The sequence below is a fragment of the Callorhinus ursinus genome, unplaced genomic scaffold, assembly GCF_003265705.2.
Source record: "Callorhinus ursinus isolate GAN/ISIS: 27379988/994484 unplaced genomic scaffold, GSC_fseal_2.0 scaffold25, whole genome shotgun sequence".
NCBI classification, from domain to species: Eukaryota; Metazoa; Chordata; class Mammalia; order Carnivora; family Otariidae; genus Callorhinus; species Callorhinus ursinus.
In genome coordinates, this window is record NW_027397087.1 from 35450831 (window position 1) to 35466418 (window position 15588).

The 15588-nt window shown below is 50.5% G+C and overlaps 1 protein-coding gene across 1 annotated transcript in view; it reads left to right on the plus strand.

Moving 5' to 3' along the window:
- The first annotated feature begins 8115 nt into the window (after positions 1-8115).
- The window catches only part of THSD4 (thrombospondin type 1 domain containing 4), a 572226-nt gene continuing 564753 nt past the window's right edge, over positions 8116-15588 (plus strand). The window contains exon 1 of the mRNA XM_025884296.2: positions 8116-8364. The gene's annotated coding sequence lies outside the window, so the exon portion shown is untranslated. The remainder of the gene's footprint in view (positions 8365-15588) is intronic.

The following is a 15588-nucleotide window of genomic DNA, read 5'->3' on the forward strand; positions in this document are numbered from 1 at the left end:
ACCAAGGCCACATCTTAATCATGGTTTCCACGATCACAACATCAGTGGGAAGGGAACATGATTTGTGCACTAAGACTTAAAGCGTCTGCTAGCCCTTCCTTCCTTCCTTCCTTCCTTCCTTCCTTCCTTCCTTCCTTCCTTCCTTCCTTCCTTCCTTCCTCCCTTCCCTCCCTCCCTCCCTCCTTTCAATTTTTAGAAAGAGAAGTCACATTCCATTGGCCAAAGCAAGTCACCTGGCCACACTTAACTGTGGGACAGGGGACAGGGAAGTTAAATTCTCTCTTCCCCCTAAGGGGGAAATGGTGAACCTCAGTAATGACTAACCAAACCGTGCGCTTAAGAACTATTATCTCCACTTAGGAGTCGAAAAACTCAGACTCCATTAAGTCATTTTTCCAGTCACACAGTTAATAAGTTAGCAGAGCAAGGATCCAGGTGCACGTTTGTTTAACTATAAAATTCCCACATCTTCCGTAAGTCAGATGTCTCTTCTTCATGAAACCGTCACACAGAAGATGGTTCTTATTAGCTTCAAGGAACTCCAGATGCTGACAAGTAAAAAGTTTGACCCCAATTAAAGTTAATCTTGTGAAAGTGTGTTTCTTTTTTCTCTCTCCTCTTGAAACAACCTGTTTAAAAAAGAAAGAGAGAAAGAAGGAAAGAAGGAAAGAAAGAAAAAGAAGGAAAGAAAAGAAAAACAGAAAAAGAAAAAAAGAAAAACAACAAGCCCTTTGGGTTGACCTCTGATCTGCTCCACAATATCTAATTGCATGCACGTCAGGGTGATTTGGTTTTTTTCTCACTGTGTGGTCTTTTCCACTCATAGAACTGGATCAGAAGAAGCTTGTGTCTTAATCTACATGCTTGTTCTTGCTTATATTTGTTCCCTGCTTGATCCTGTACCCTTCAGCCATCCTTGGGAATGTTCCCATGACCATGGAAGAATGGCGGTGCAGCTAGCCAGAAAAAAAGGGACAGAGCAAGTACACAGTCCAGCTTCTCGCAGACTTACAATTCTAAGAGGGAAGGTAGAGGGCATGAGAGTACTCTCAAACCTGGGGCGCCTGGGTGGCTCGGTCGGTTAAGCGTCTGCCTTCAGCTCAGGTCATGACTCCAGCGTCCTGGGATCAAGTCCCACATGGGGCTCCCTGCTCAGCGGGGAGTCTGCTTCTCCCTCTGCCTCTTTCTCTCTTTGTCTATCATGAATAAATAAATAAAATCTTTTAAAAAGAGTACTCTCAACCCATTTCCCCACTTGAGAGAAGTCAGCAGTGAGTGTTTAGTCCCACTCTGCAGATGAGGAAACTGAGGCACAGACAGATTACGTGATTAAACCTGATTAAAACAAGCTGTTACTATTTTTTTCTGAATTGGAAGTTAGTTTCCTGTTCCCTCTACACTGAAGACTTCCATTTGCCTCCCCAACTCCTGGGAAACATGCCCTTAAGTAGCCCAGCTGATACAGGGGGAGCTCTGCCTTGTCTAAAGACATGTGCCTTCACATGGCTTTCTTTGTGATGGGTACAAGACCTAAGAGGTGAGGCAGTAAGCCCCCTCCCCCTCTCAGGCAGCTGGTCCTTGGAAGCTGCAGTCTTCCAAATGCTTTAGAAGAAATGCTTCTCAGGTCTCAGAACTCTTCCTGAACAAATCCGAAATCCATAGAAAAGTTCTAGAAAGAGGTGTAGTAGTAGTAGAAGCTCATGTCCATACTGCTGGGCTGAGCCTCTGCACAAGCCCATGAAGGAGACTTAGCAGTGTTCGTGCTTTAACCCCAAAAAAGGAAAAAACACCACTCGATTAGATTAAATATGCTTTGAGTAGGCCCTGAAATCCTCAGCTTCAGTGTGTATGAGATTTGGAACTCAAGATGATGTTAGTGGTTGTGATGGCTGTTTCTGAAGTCACGAGACCCCTAGTTTCTTCCATCCGTGGACTTATGAGGGGTGGAAATGAAAGAAACCATTTCAAATGCAGCTTGAAATTAAAAAAAAAAAAGAAGTCACATACTTCTCTGTGTATGTCATCTTTTCCCAGATGGATCCGAAATGAGCCACATAATTTCCTTGTTGCAGATTTTCTGAGAGAATCATAGATCGGAGAGCTGGAAGGGGCTTCAAGACTTGGGGTGAGCCAGGCCCCTTTTCTTCCAACATATAAATACCTTCCTCCCATTTTATGGACGAGGTGACTACAGGTCTCGGGTTGGTGATTCCTATGATGACACGGCCAGTGGGTGACGCTGGTATAGAGGTTGGGGGGCTGACTGCTTGCTTTTACTATATGGAACTGCTCCTTGCAGGCAGAAGACTCCATCATGCAGAGAACAGTGACACAGGAAACACTAAAGGAAAAAATGAAAGAAAAAAAAAAGGAACATAGGAGCCATGAACATCTTGGCAGCAAAGTCTGGTAGGGTCTCTGTGTGCTAAAGAGAGGCAAGATGAAAGTGAGTAGGCAAGATAAAGCAATGAACTTGGAGACTGACTTTGTGAGCCCGTAGTGGCCTGGGTTTATATACAAACCATATCTGGCCAGTGTTCGCTGGCTATGCAGTATCTCTGAGACTTTATAAAAATTAATTAATTCAACAAGAAAGCCAGTTTGCTAAAGAGGGGGAAATTGCCAGGGAGGCCAAGGTGACAGCAATTTCAGGCACAGTGTAAGCTGATTAGCCTCAAACAGAGAAGCAGCCTCCTGCACTGAGACCCCTCACCCCCAGGCCATCTGGGAGGCTTGCAGCACTGGTCACAAGGTCAGCATGGGCAATGGGTGAAGGACAAGACCTTATTAGGAGAGTCTCCCAGGAAGCAGGGGAAGGCAGACACAAGGCATTCCTTTAGGATGATGGATTTGTTTTATTTTGCATTTAATTTTTTCATTACAAAAGAATTGTGGAATGATGTTTTTGCCTTACCTTTTTTTTTTTTTTAAATAACAAAGTGGATTTTTTTCCCTCTCCCTTTGGATAAACACAGAACTGATCATGTCAGCCCCTGCTTAAACCCCCTCAGAAGCTTCCTCTTGCTCATTTGAAAATAACCCAACTTACAAAAATGGGCATAAGCAACACCAAACTTTAACAGATTTGTGCAATATCATTTACAAAATGATACACTTCTATATTGGTTAGAATAATGGCCACTACCCAAAGCTGTCTCCCGTCTTCTTCCACTCTGGAACCCCGAGACCCCCCCAATCCAGCATCTAGGGCAGCAGGAAGGTCCAGGACCCCACTCCTTGTATCTGTTCTGATGGGACACCCCTGTGCCTTTGTGGTGGTCAAGGAATTATGAACCGTGCCTGCAAGGCTTGGCACAGTCAGACTTCAACCCTTCCCTGACCCACTTCCCTCCTTTCTCTTGGGTTCTGAGTCCTGGCCACGCTCCCCTTCCTTCTGCTCCTTGTGTATACCATGCCTCTCCCGGGGCTTTTGCAAATGTGCCACCTTCTGTCTAGAACAGTCTCTCCAACGCTGGCCTCTTTTTACTTTGGCTAACTTTTCTCATCCTCCCTGCAATCATTCATCGTCAGCTTCAATCAGTATAGGTTGGGTGGATGAATAAAAGGATGATCGATCAGTCGTGTTTGGGAGAAAGCACTAGCACGTGGACTTAGTCCGTAAATGGCGATTGTCTTCATCTAGGTGATTGGTGCCAGACGGACAAAGGGAGCCCGTGACCCTGGGGGCTGTGATGTCCACTCTCTTTCTTGCTCAGTGTTGCCTCTCCTGGAGAGAAGCCGCTTCGGTCTGGGTGACGCCTTTGAGTTGTGAGTATTATCACTCTCCAAGAGGGAAAAGAGAAATAATCTGAATATTTGGGATTCCAAAAGTTGTCTTGTACCAGGTAACACGAAGTTTCCTATCTCTTCGGACCAGACATGGGGCAGGAAGGGATAAGAGTGAAGGGAGAGAGGGAATAAGAATTAGGTAATCTGAAATGTGGCCTGGCAACTCTGACGCTGGTTAGGAAACCTTGATGTGCCATCTAGAAGCCATTTGCTTCTGTCCTCCAAGCTGGCGGCCACAGCTCCTCTCTTGCATGGCTGTGGATTCCAGGTCAAGTATGGGGGCAGCCCCAGGCCAGGGGCATTCGAGCTTGGGACTTGGTTTTTGGGTTGACATCCCAGATCCCCTGGAGGGAGAAGTGAATGAAGTGAGCTCAGGAGGCAAGAAGGGGAGGAAAGGCTCCTTTGTACTCCTCCGAGGCACTTAGAAACAGCTGAAAACCACAGAGGACAAGTTTACCAGCTCACGACAGGTTGTGTTGTGTTGCGTTTTTGTGTTTCCCTTATTTCCTTATTATTTGCTGGGCACAAGCTTGCCTTGACTTTACAGTCTGCAAAGGTTCAACCAAGAAAGTAAAAGGCACAATTGTATCAGCATCGTGATGGATCCTGGTACCTCGCTGGAGCCTGAAATTAAGGGTTTGAGTACGTGTCTGTTTCCCTTCAACCTTCCAATGTTAACAAAGGAGGGATAATACAGGGGTTTCCTTCCCTGCCGGGACACAACCCCCTGAAATGCCATTAGGATGAAAACACTGGTGTTTGTCGAAAGAGTGTAAAGCAGTGCTTTTCAAAGTGTAATTTTTGGAATTCTAGCCCCAAGAAATGTTCTGCTGGTAAAAGGATTCTGGTTGGTGCTTATTAGTGAGGTACAGAAGCTGTGTTACTGGTAAATCTCCCCCACAAAGGTCTGCTTGTCCTGAGTTGCCTTCCGGGAGTCTGTTCACACTTGGCTCTTACTCTGGTTCCACATGCTCTGAAATCCCAGGAAGTGGCTCTCAGCAGTAGGCCGTTCTTCCTCAAGCATTTGGGAGCCTTTCCCATGTGCCAACGCTTCGCCAGAGGAATGGCTGACCACCCAGGATGTGGCTCTAGGCAGGGGGCACACTTAGCCAGGTGGGGCAGTGGAAGTCCTCTGTAGGATGACCGGAGCCTTTCTTATCACAACTGAGACAACCAACGGAGTGAAGGGGCACTATTAGTTATTGAGAATTACACCAGGACCACAGGTATAACCTAGGACTGTCCCACATGTCGCAGAGCTGACACATGACTGAAGAATTATGTTGTTTTGTCTGTCATTTCAAGAGGTCAGGCTAGTAGTTACAGGGGAATGGTTTCAGTTCAAAATGAAAAGGGGCTTTCTAACGGACAGCCTCCAACAACAGTATGAGCTGTTTTATTAGGTAGTGAGCACCTTGTCATTGCAGATATGCAAGAGCGTAATTAACAACTCATGCTCCAAGATGTTGTATATGGAAGACATTGACGTGCCAGGAAGTCACTGGGGCTAGATGACCCCTACTATTCTGAGGTGCCTGCTCTTCTTTGCCCTCTTTATTGGTAAGGGTTAGTAGCTTATCTCATATGGAAGGACCAAATCCTGCCTGTCTGATTTTACGCATACATACGCACTCGGATAAAAGTAGAAATACAGCAGGACTGAAAGATGAAAAGCTTGCTGTTTTTAGCATAATTAATATTCATTGGTGCCTATGCATAATGTAAATATCTCTGTTTAAAATGAGATTGGATTTCACAGTATGGCCTTGACTTTTTTTAAAAAAGATTTTGTTTATGTATTAGAAAGAGAGAGAGCACAAGCAGGGGGATCGGCAGGCAGAGGGAGAGGGAGAAGCAGGCTCCCCGCTGAACAGAGAGCACGACGTGGGGCTTGATCCCAGGACCCTGGGATTATGACCTGAGCTGAAGGCAGCCGCATAACCGACTGAGCCACCCAGGCACCCTAGCCTTGACTTTAAATAAAGAGAACATTTGGGGTGCCTGGGTGGCTCAGTCAGTTAAGCGTTCGACTCTTGATTTAGGCTCAGGTCACGATCAGGGTCCTGGGGTGGAGCCCCGCGTTGGGCTCAATGCTCAGCGCGGAGTCGGCTTGAGGATTCTCTCCCTCTGCCCCTCCCCCCACTCAAATGTGCTCTCTCTTTCTCTCTCAAATAAATAAATTAAAAAATAAATGTCTATAAAAATAAATAAAGAGAACATTTTGTGACAGGTAAGCAAAATATGATCTCTACAATTTGACCCAGTCTGAAGTGGATCAGAATTTGCTCTGAAGAAGCAGCCTTGGTCAGCTGGGTCAAGTCTGGTCAATAATAACTGCACTTTGGTTATGCAAGATGTTGACATTAAAGGAAGAGGAAGATACAAGGGAATTCCTTGTACTAGTCTTGTAATTTATCTGTAAGTCTAAAGCTTGTTTTTACAAAATCCATATCCCTGCTCTTAAGGCCTGTTCATACCAGGCACTGCCTGAAGAACTCCCCTCATCCTTGACGACTCAGCTCAAGCAGAACATCCTAGATTTCTGCTCCCATCCCAGGAGTCTTCAGAGACTTCTGTATACCCCGCAATGATACCACCTGTTAGTATAATTTCCTGACTATACGGCACCTCTCCCACCTGACTCCGAGCTTCTTTTGGACTGGAACATTTCTTCGTTTCATCTGTAGCACTCAGTATATGTCTTTTAAATGAATTAATGAATCAATCCAATTTGACCAAATTTTATTAGTTTTGCTTTGTTTAAATTGTGGTAAAATATGCATTACATAAAAATGACCCTTTCAACCATTTTTAGGGGTACAATTCAGTGGCATTAAGTACAATGTTGTATAAATGATTTAAACTGGTCAGAATTTACTAGAGCTGTTAGATCCCCTTAATCCGGACCCATGGGACCTGTGACACTGGGAATTAATTTAATCCCACTCACACCAGGTGCCTCCAATCAAACTCTGTTTGATCCAGTGTGGAATTTTTTCCTCCCATTTGAACCAGCATGGATCGGTCAGAACTGGCTCTGCCCAGGCTCCTGGCCAGTAGCGGGCACTCAGAATTCTTTGGCCTGACCTCTTGGGTTGCCACTTGCTCTTTGTTAATTTTTTTCCTGGGGTTCCCTGCCCCGTTGCTCTCCTTTCTGGTTCCACACACCGCACCCATCCCCGCCCAGCCTGGCTGTGGGCAGGGAGCTTGCCTTCTGCAGCCACCTCCATCTGCCTGCTGTGCACCTGCGCTTTCAAAACAGCTCCTGCAAACAGGCTTTAGAGGCAGGATCAACAGGCTGACTCATTCTGAGGGAGACTGCCTATAGGTGGACAGCCTCTTCAAATGTTTAAGGTCATCCCCACCCCCTCCTGGGGAGGAGGCACATTTTCACTACTTCCTACCTCATCAGCGGCAATCATCTCGGTTTGAATATAAGGAATAGAGCACTGCGTTAGGAACCAAGACACGGGGCTCCAGCACTTTTTCTGCCTTTGACTAACTTTACTCATGCCCTCCTTGGGACAATACTGGAAAGGCTTGGATATACAGACCAAAGTTTGATGATGATGACCATGGTGGTGGCGGTGGTGGTTTGCAGCAGGCTTTTTCCTTCCCACACTGGTAACGTGAATAAGGCAAGAAACACTGCTGAATCCCCCGGGAGTGTGTTTCGTGTCTACCTCATGCCCCTTGATGATAACTTGAGGGCCCTGGTCCTTTTCTGTTGCCTTCGGGAGCGCAGTGAGTCTTACCTTGGATGTGAGTGTGCGAGTGAGGGTGGTGACCTCTGTGGCCTTTAGAGGAGGGCTCCTCCTTCCCTATCCTTAGAGTCGTGTGCTCTTCCCTGCTCTGGTTTACAGCGACATTTTCCTTGCTGGCTCCTTGCTTCAGCCTCAGCCCCATCCTGTTGCAGCCAGAATGATTGTTCCAAACACAAGGATGCACCTGTCCCTCTTGGACCTCAGTGCTTCAATGGCTCCCACAAACCTCAGGAAAAAATGAACCCGTAATTCAAGGCCTTCCACCATCTGGCCCTCCTTTACCTCCTGGTCTCAGCCCTTCTTCCTCTCCCCCAGCGGGTCCTGGCCGATCCGGACCACGCTTCCTTCCACTCTCGCCACCCTCCTGTCTAGACTGTCCTTCTCTTTACGGGACGATGTCTGTTGTCCCGGTACCCAGTGCTTAGTCCCGCTCGGGTTTGCAAGGGGCCCCTCCAGGGTCGCAGCGGGTGGATAGGGGGCCGGTCCTTCCCGAGGCGGCCGCCAGGGGGCGACAGGAGCGGTTCCAGATGACAGCGGGAGGCCGCGAGTGGGGGAGGGAGGAGGGACCGAAGGAGCGCGGATCCCGGTTCTCCGATCGCAAACTCCGAGCCACAGCTTTCCGCGCGCACCCGAGCCTCTGGCCGCCCGCTCAGCCCGACGCTGAACCGGGGCGCAGCGGGAGCCCGTGCAGGGCGGGCGCGGGGCGGCGGCGGCGGCCGTCCATGAGGCGTGCTCGGGGCTGCCCGGCGCCGGGAAGCACGCGGGGGCGAGGCGAGGCGGCCGCCGGCCGATCCGGGACGCGGACCGCCAGGTGAGCAGAGTTGCCCGCGCCGCGCGCCCCGCGCCCCCTGCGCCCCGACCCGGCCGGGGCCGCTGCCCTCTTCTCGGGCCCGCTCTGGACCGCAGGACGCGATGGCGCGGGCGGCGGGGCGCAGTGGGTGTGTCCGGGGCGCCGCGGGGCTGAGCCCACCCCGGGCTTGGGGAGCCAGCGCGCGCTAGGTCCGTGCCGACGGCTGTGCCGCCTCTCCTTCCCTTAGCTTTCCTTCCACTTCGTTTCCCTTCCCTTCCTTCCCTTCCTTGGGGATTTACTCTGTCCCGGCGCCAGCACTCACCCCTCAACCCTCCAACTCTGAAACTCTAGGGACAGCCAACCTGGGCCGTTCCGTAGTCGGGGCCCCGCGCTCCCTGGGCCGGGGCCGAGGGGGGCCGGCGAGGGCACACCCAGCCCGTGCGCCCCAACCGCAGCCGCGCCTCCCTTCTGCCCCGGGCCGGAGAGCTGGTCGGTCTCGGTCCGCGCGCATCGAGCCCCAGCCCGGGGCCTTGGCCACGATGTTTTCTAGAAAGCCTCAAATCCTTGTGTGTGTCTGAGCTAAGCCGCTGCAGCCCAGCGCCTCTGGGAGCCGGAGTGGATGGGTTGTTTCCGCCAACTCCGGAGACTTCCTCAAGTGCAGCCCAAGTACCTGCAGTCCCTTGGCGCGCTTATAGAATTGGCTGTTCCAGAAGTAGCTCGTAGGGCTTTAGAGATCTGCAAGTTAGTATATATTTTTTTTCTTTGAAATAACATCAGCCCTAACTTGGGAAGTGGATTTCAGGGCGTTCTCAGGCCCACTTAGCATCTGGAAATCTGGTGTTTCCTAAGCAGTCTACACCCAGCCCTGGCTCCCCCCCACCCCCAGCCTCCCCTACTGCCTATTAAATGTGCATGCTTGCGTCTCTTCAAGTCTCCTTTGTGACCCCCCACCCCCACGCCGCACAGTAAGTGAATCTGAAGCCTCGGACCTGGGTAGCTGAAATGATTGGGGGATGCCTGTTGGAACTGGGAATACGAGACGTGGAGGGAGACCCGAGAGAGGTCCAAGAAATCATCTTGTCCAACTGTCTGCACGGCTGAAGGCACCCAGGCACAGAGTAATATTCTAAAGATTTTTCAAAGCTCACACAGCTCTTAAAACCTGCACAACCTGCATGTCTTTACTTCATTGATTAAGGGGTGATGAAGGGCTTAATAGGATCTTACCGGGTTTCCATATACAAAGAAGCAAACATTTTAAATACACGATTTAAATACGGTACTACTCAATTCCTGTAGATTTTTGTTGGCACCATAGTTGAATTCCTTGGAAAACAAAATCCTAGCCCTGGAATTAATACGAGGAAGCAGATGGGAGTCCTGGGACTTTCCTATAATCCTCTGCAGGGCTGGAGCAGGGATTTCCCAGAGGTCCCGGCCTGGGAAATGAGTTTGGGTGATCAGAATCCTGGAGTCCCTACGGAATGAGCCACCTGGCTGGCCTCTCGTGAAGAGGGCTGGTCAGATGAGCTCACGTGACCGCCGCCCCGAGCACCCGGGTAGTTCTTTATCTCCATGTCAATATCTCCTGCCCTGAAGAAATCTTTCTAACTGGCTGCTAGGAAAAAAATGAGTAAAATTAAATACAGTCCAGAGTTTGGGTGTAAGATCAGGGTTGGATGTTTTGACTGAGTGTTTTGGGGGGGTTTGTTTGTTTGTTTTGTTTTGTTGCCTAGAAATGCTTATTGTGATTGCATCCAATTATCCTAGAGTGGTGGGGCATTACCCTCCCCCTCTTCTCCGCCCAGCATTTCTCTGCACAGCACTTGCCTCCCAATTGGCTGGAGTCTCAGTGTTTGAATGCCCTCGATGCCCCCATCCCGTCCCCCACATTTAGAGCCCGCTCATTACTGAGTTCCTTCCACATTCTTTTGTGATATCGCAGGGGATCATTTTCCTGTCTTCTTTCCCTCTGCCCCCTCCATAAACCATGTCCAGGTTATAGTAATAATCTCCCTTCTTGACTCCCAGCTACGAATCACTTTCTTCATTTTAATCCATCTTCTTTCATGCTGACAGATTAATATTCCTAAAATTCTGATTTCGCCACATCATTCCACTCAAGAAATCACAATGGCTCCCCGGGATTCACTTCTATTAAATTCTTCTCCAACCGATATTTTTGGGCATCTGCTGTGTTCTAGGGACTGCTACCATGTGCTGAGGCTTAAACTCAGAACAAGACAATATCCGTGCCCTGGATCTGTTGACAGACTAACAGATGATAAATAGCCACCCGGGAGAGAAAAAGATGTAAAAAAAAAAAAAAAAAAGTAACCACGAAACAATGCAGAACCTTGGGGACACAGATGAGGGAGAGGATTTTTCTGCATGGGAGGAGCTAGGAAAATTACAGCTGGGCTTTGAGGCATGAGGAGGAGTTCGAAGAGATGGGAAAGGCTGGAGGTAGAGAGGGCATGCCAGGCGGAGGGATGAGATTGAGCAACGACCTAGCGACGTGAACATGCTGGTATGGACATGGTAGACAAGGCCAAGGTCAGTCTTCGTCTGTCTGGGCAGTTGGAATTGTCTTAATTCAAGTCTGCTGATCCAAGAGCAGCCCACCTCTTTCCTGCCCGATGTACCCAGTGTGTTTATGATGGTCTTGTGTGCACTCTAACCGCAGCTCAGAAATTCAGTTCTGCCAGGAAGTGTACCCCAGCCTCTCTTGCACACCCCTGTCTTGGTCCTCCCTGAACCCAGCTGAAGTGCTCCCCTGCCTCCTTTGCATTTACTGTGTTTGCAGCCTGACATGTCCTAGTCATGTGGGCCAGCCTCATCTCCCAGGCATCCTGAAGTTTCTCCTGACTGGCTCCTGGGCTCCTCCTTCCTGAGCCCTTCCAGGCTGTGTAGCCCGGCGCCGGCCCCCGGCCAGCTCCCGCCGGCTTGACAACACGACTGGGTTGGACCTTCCTTCCTTTCGTCTTCTTCTCTCCCCTTTCCCCAACTGTTTAACTCTCTTTTTCTGTGCATGGAGAATTGTGATAGGTATTTACATCTGCGTGGATGTAAGGGTTCCATACGTATTATTGACTCTTCTCCGTGAAAATAGTGGATGAGCCGTGTTAGGCCAGGAGCTATAGCGTGACAGGGGCGGGCGCCGGGAAGGGGGAGCCGCGGTGGGATGCTCGCTGGCCGGAGGAGGCTTTGTAGACTCTTGCCCTCTTTCGGGCCCCCCCTTCCCTCCTGCTCTGTGGGTCCCGTGGGCTGACGCTGGGACTTCCTGGGCCTGTGTTGCCCTTTTTTCTCTCCCCAGCCCTTCAGAACTGACTTCTCCAGTTTCTGGAGCCTCGCTGGCCCAATGAACTCATTCAGGTCCCGTTTAGTGAGCACTGAGGTGTGCTATGCCTGATGCCTTAATCCTCCCAGCAACCTGTGAGGGAGACGGTATAATCCGCATTTTACAAGGAAGAAAACTCCAGCTTACTTGCCTTGGGTCAACAACTCAGGTTTTGAACCTAAATCTTAGAACCCAGCTCTATAAGTCAGGTGCTCTTTACACTATTTTACTGTTTCCTGAAAGCGTTGTCTGCGGAACATCTGAATCCGAATTAGGGTCTGCTGGGAAGACACTCAGATTCCAGGGTGGAGGCCGGGCCTGGGAATTGGCATTTTTTAAGACTGCCTCAAGTGCTTGGTTGTTCTACACGCTGGGTTTGAGGACCACTGCCCTAGGCTGCCTCAACCGTGAGGTTCTAGTGACAGGTGATGAGCTAATAAGCCACTTTATCCCAGGTCACAGTGTCCTTTTTTAACAGAGGCCTTGACCTTGACTGTAAGGAGTGAGCAGTGGCGCATCGTGGCCCCAGCCAGGCGGAGACAGAGAGCCCTGTTTTAGTCAAAGGGATCTTCAGTTCAGTCCTGAACTGCATGCTCCCCATCCTCTCCCTGCAAAGGTACGCAAGCCCTGCCCCCACCAGGCTCCTTGTGAATTTATTTCTGGGCCTGAGCAAGGCTGAGGGAGAAGGATCAGGTAGGTTGGTTCCAGAGCCCCAAGTTTTCTGAGGTAAAAAATGGGCTGGGACCCCCCCAAATAGGGCTGAACACGCTTTGCCAGCCTCCCCCTTCCCTGCTGGCCTGGTGAGTCGCTTCTCCCTCCCCAGAGCGAAGTCTGCTCACCAACACATCTCCTCTGTTTTACAAGCCTTTATTTTGCCCCCTTTCTAAGTTTCAGCCGTGTGTGACAGAAGGATGGCCAAAACCTGGGGGGCTGGTGTGGGGACGGGTGGACCGGCCCCCTAGGCATTAGGGAGAGGCCCAGCATGGAGTGGGTGCTCAATGCCTGTAGTCATTCGGTTTCTCTTACCTTCTCTGTACCCAGTCAGGGTTTGGCAGGCAGTTGGCCCTCAATACATGTGCTATAAATATATATATATATATATATATATATACACACACACACACACACACACACACATACACATAATCTCAGACCCCCTCAAGTCCAGGGGGTTTGTGTCGGAAGGGCAAAATATTGCAAACTTCTATTCCAACCCAGCAAATCAACACCTGCAGCTGTGCGATAATAATAATGATGATGATGATGATGAATTATCCATTCAACATCCCCTCCCTACCCCACTCCCTTCCCCTTCCTTGAGATTCCTCAAGGAAGAACCTCAGACACAGAGGGGCAGCTGTGTTCTCTGTTGATGGCTAGCTATCCTGGAAGAGTGGCTTCTTTCTGCTCACCTCTTTCTCTTTTTACCTCATCTTCCCAGCGCGCATATCACTGTCTCCTCCGGTGAGCCCTGCGGAAGCAGGTCCCTTCAGTGATACTACACGGTGTTCTCTCTAGGCCCTCTCCTCTTGGGCGTGGTCCAGAGGACAGAGAGCCAGGCCGTCGACACAGAAATGTGACCCTGGGCAGCTCGGGGCCTGGGCTGGGCAGCAGGCGGGCCTGCCCCACCCTCCCTGCCCGCTGGCTGGCTGCCTGAGGGCTGGCCAGCAGTGAGGACCCAAGTAATGAGTGATTAATGGGCGCCCCATCTAATCTCCTGCCAGGGGAAATGAAGGGCCAGCCATGGGCTGGGGCTCGTCATGACCTGCTCCAGGTGGGCTTGGAATGCACCCAGCTCAGGATGGGGATTAAGGCTTGAAAGACAGAGGAAATGAGATGTTAACCCTTTAGGCCGTGGCCCTCTGAGCCCTGGCAGGGAAATCGCCAGGGAATTATGTACAGGCATCTGATGAAAGGGGGAGCATGGCCTTTGATTTATGGCCGGGATGCAGCCACATCACCACGGGGGGAGGGGTGCGGGGTGACAAGCCACGCCTTTGACTTAACCATTTTTCTTGGGGGCTCAGTGAAGAGAGATTAATTTCTTAGGAACATGGATACATGGACAGCCGGGAGGCTGCTCTACCTGATTCCTTCTTGGAAACCTTCCGATCCTATCAGCAAGTTACAAATTAGTAGTTGCCAAACAGACTTCTCCTGAAATGCAGTGCCTCTGACCACGTGTCATTTCAAGGCAGAAAGGAGGGCGTGTGGCCATGGCTGGCCCATATCTCTAGTAGTAGGGTCCACCTTCTCCTGGGCCGGGCAGCGGGCGCAGGGATGCTGAGGGTGGGAGCCCCTCGGAGCCAGCTCCCTGGGCTCCGGCCTGGCCTCCACTAAGCTGCGGCTTCCTGGACAGTTTCCTTTTCTGCTGTGGTTTTCCGGTCTGTGGAATGAGGGTGATAATAGTACAGACCCCGGGTGAGATGCATGAAAGCGCAAAGTGCTCACTGCAGTCTTAGACCCGTGGGAGTGCTGTCCTGTTCCCCCGGCTTTTCGGGCCGAGCCCAGAGACCACGGCTTCTCTGCGAAGCAGAGAGCTTCTCTGAGCAGCTTCTCCTCCAGGTCTCTAAGCCTTGCTGTGGGGGAACTGACGACTCTCTCTCTGATTGATCTCGTTTATTTGACCCCTGACCCTCACATGCCTTGAATTCTGGCCCCCCTCTCCCCTCCCTCTGCTGCTGATTCCCTGGCCTCCAGCTGCCCTTTGGATGACACTGCCCTGCCCCTTGCCCCCTGCCTCCATGCTCGCCGGCCAGACGCGGTGGACGGGCAGGGACACCTGCCTGGTCCTCCTGTGGCAAGCCCGCTGCGCGCCAGCCCGTGGCCAGCCTTGCTGTGACCTGACGGCCCCAAGCGAAGCGGCTGAGGGTAGAGAGGGCAGTTGCCTTGCGAGCAGAATTAGGAACAGTGGAGACAGTCTGATCCGGATGCAAGTCACAGCTCTGTCCCCTGTTCTGGTTTCTCTGAGCTCCCATTGCCTCATCCTTGATTGAGGCTAATAATAGTAACACTTATCTAATGGTTGAGAGGACGGTCACAGCCAACAGTGGACAGGAGGCCCTTTGGACTGTGGGGGCGGGGGGGTGGGGCGGGGGATTTTACTGCTGGTTATAAGGCGAGCCTTCGGCGTGGAGCTGTGTCTTCAAGCTTTGAGTCTCATTACAGGGTGTGCACTGACATCCTAGCCTCTGGCTCATTTAGTGTCTTTGTCAGAACAGACAAGTACCCAGGGCCTGCTTGACTTTAGTGATGTTCCAGTCAGGGCCCAGGGTTTCTTTTTTTAAAAGATTTTATTTATTTATTTGACAGAGAGAGACACAGCGAGAGAGGGAACACAAGCAGGGGGAGTGGGGAGAGGGAGAAGCAGGGAGCCCGATGCGGGGCTCGATCCCAGGACCCTGAGATCATGACCTGAGCGGAAGGCAGACGCCCAATGACTGAGCCACCCAGGCGCCCCAGGGCCCAGGGTTTCATTCTGCTTGAAGTTCAAGGGATCTTTTGGCCTGCTGAGGAGAAGGAGCTACCATTTACGGAGCTCTGTATCAGGTCCTGGGATTTACCTGCATTAAGTTATTGCATTCTCTCAATAATTCATGTGAGCTAGACATTATTATTCCTATTCTACAGCCTAGAAAAGTGAGGCACAGAGAGATTAAGGAACTTGCACCTGCTCACACAGCAAGTAGATGTCAGAGTGATGTTTGAATTTCCAATCATCTGACTCCAAACCTTGTGCTCTGGGCAAACTAATGGGCTAGTTAGTGCCTCAGTCTAATTGTAACCCACTGGCAAGTCTAATGGTAACCACTTAAAAGTCTAATTGTAACCCACTTACAATTTTTAAAAAATTGAGATGTAATTCACATACCATAAAATTCACCATTTTAAAGTGTACAATTTGG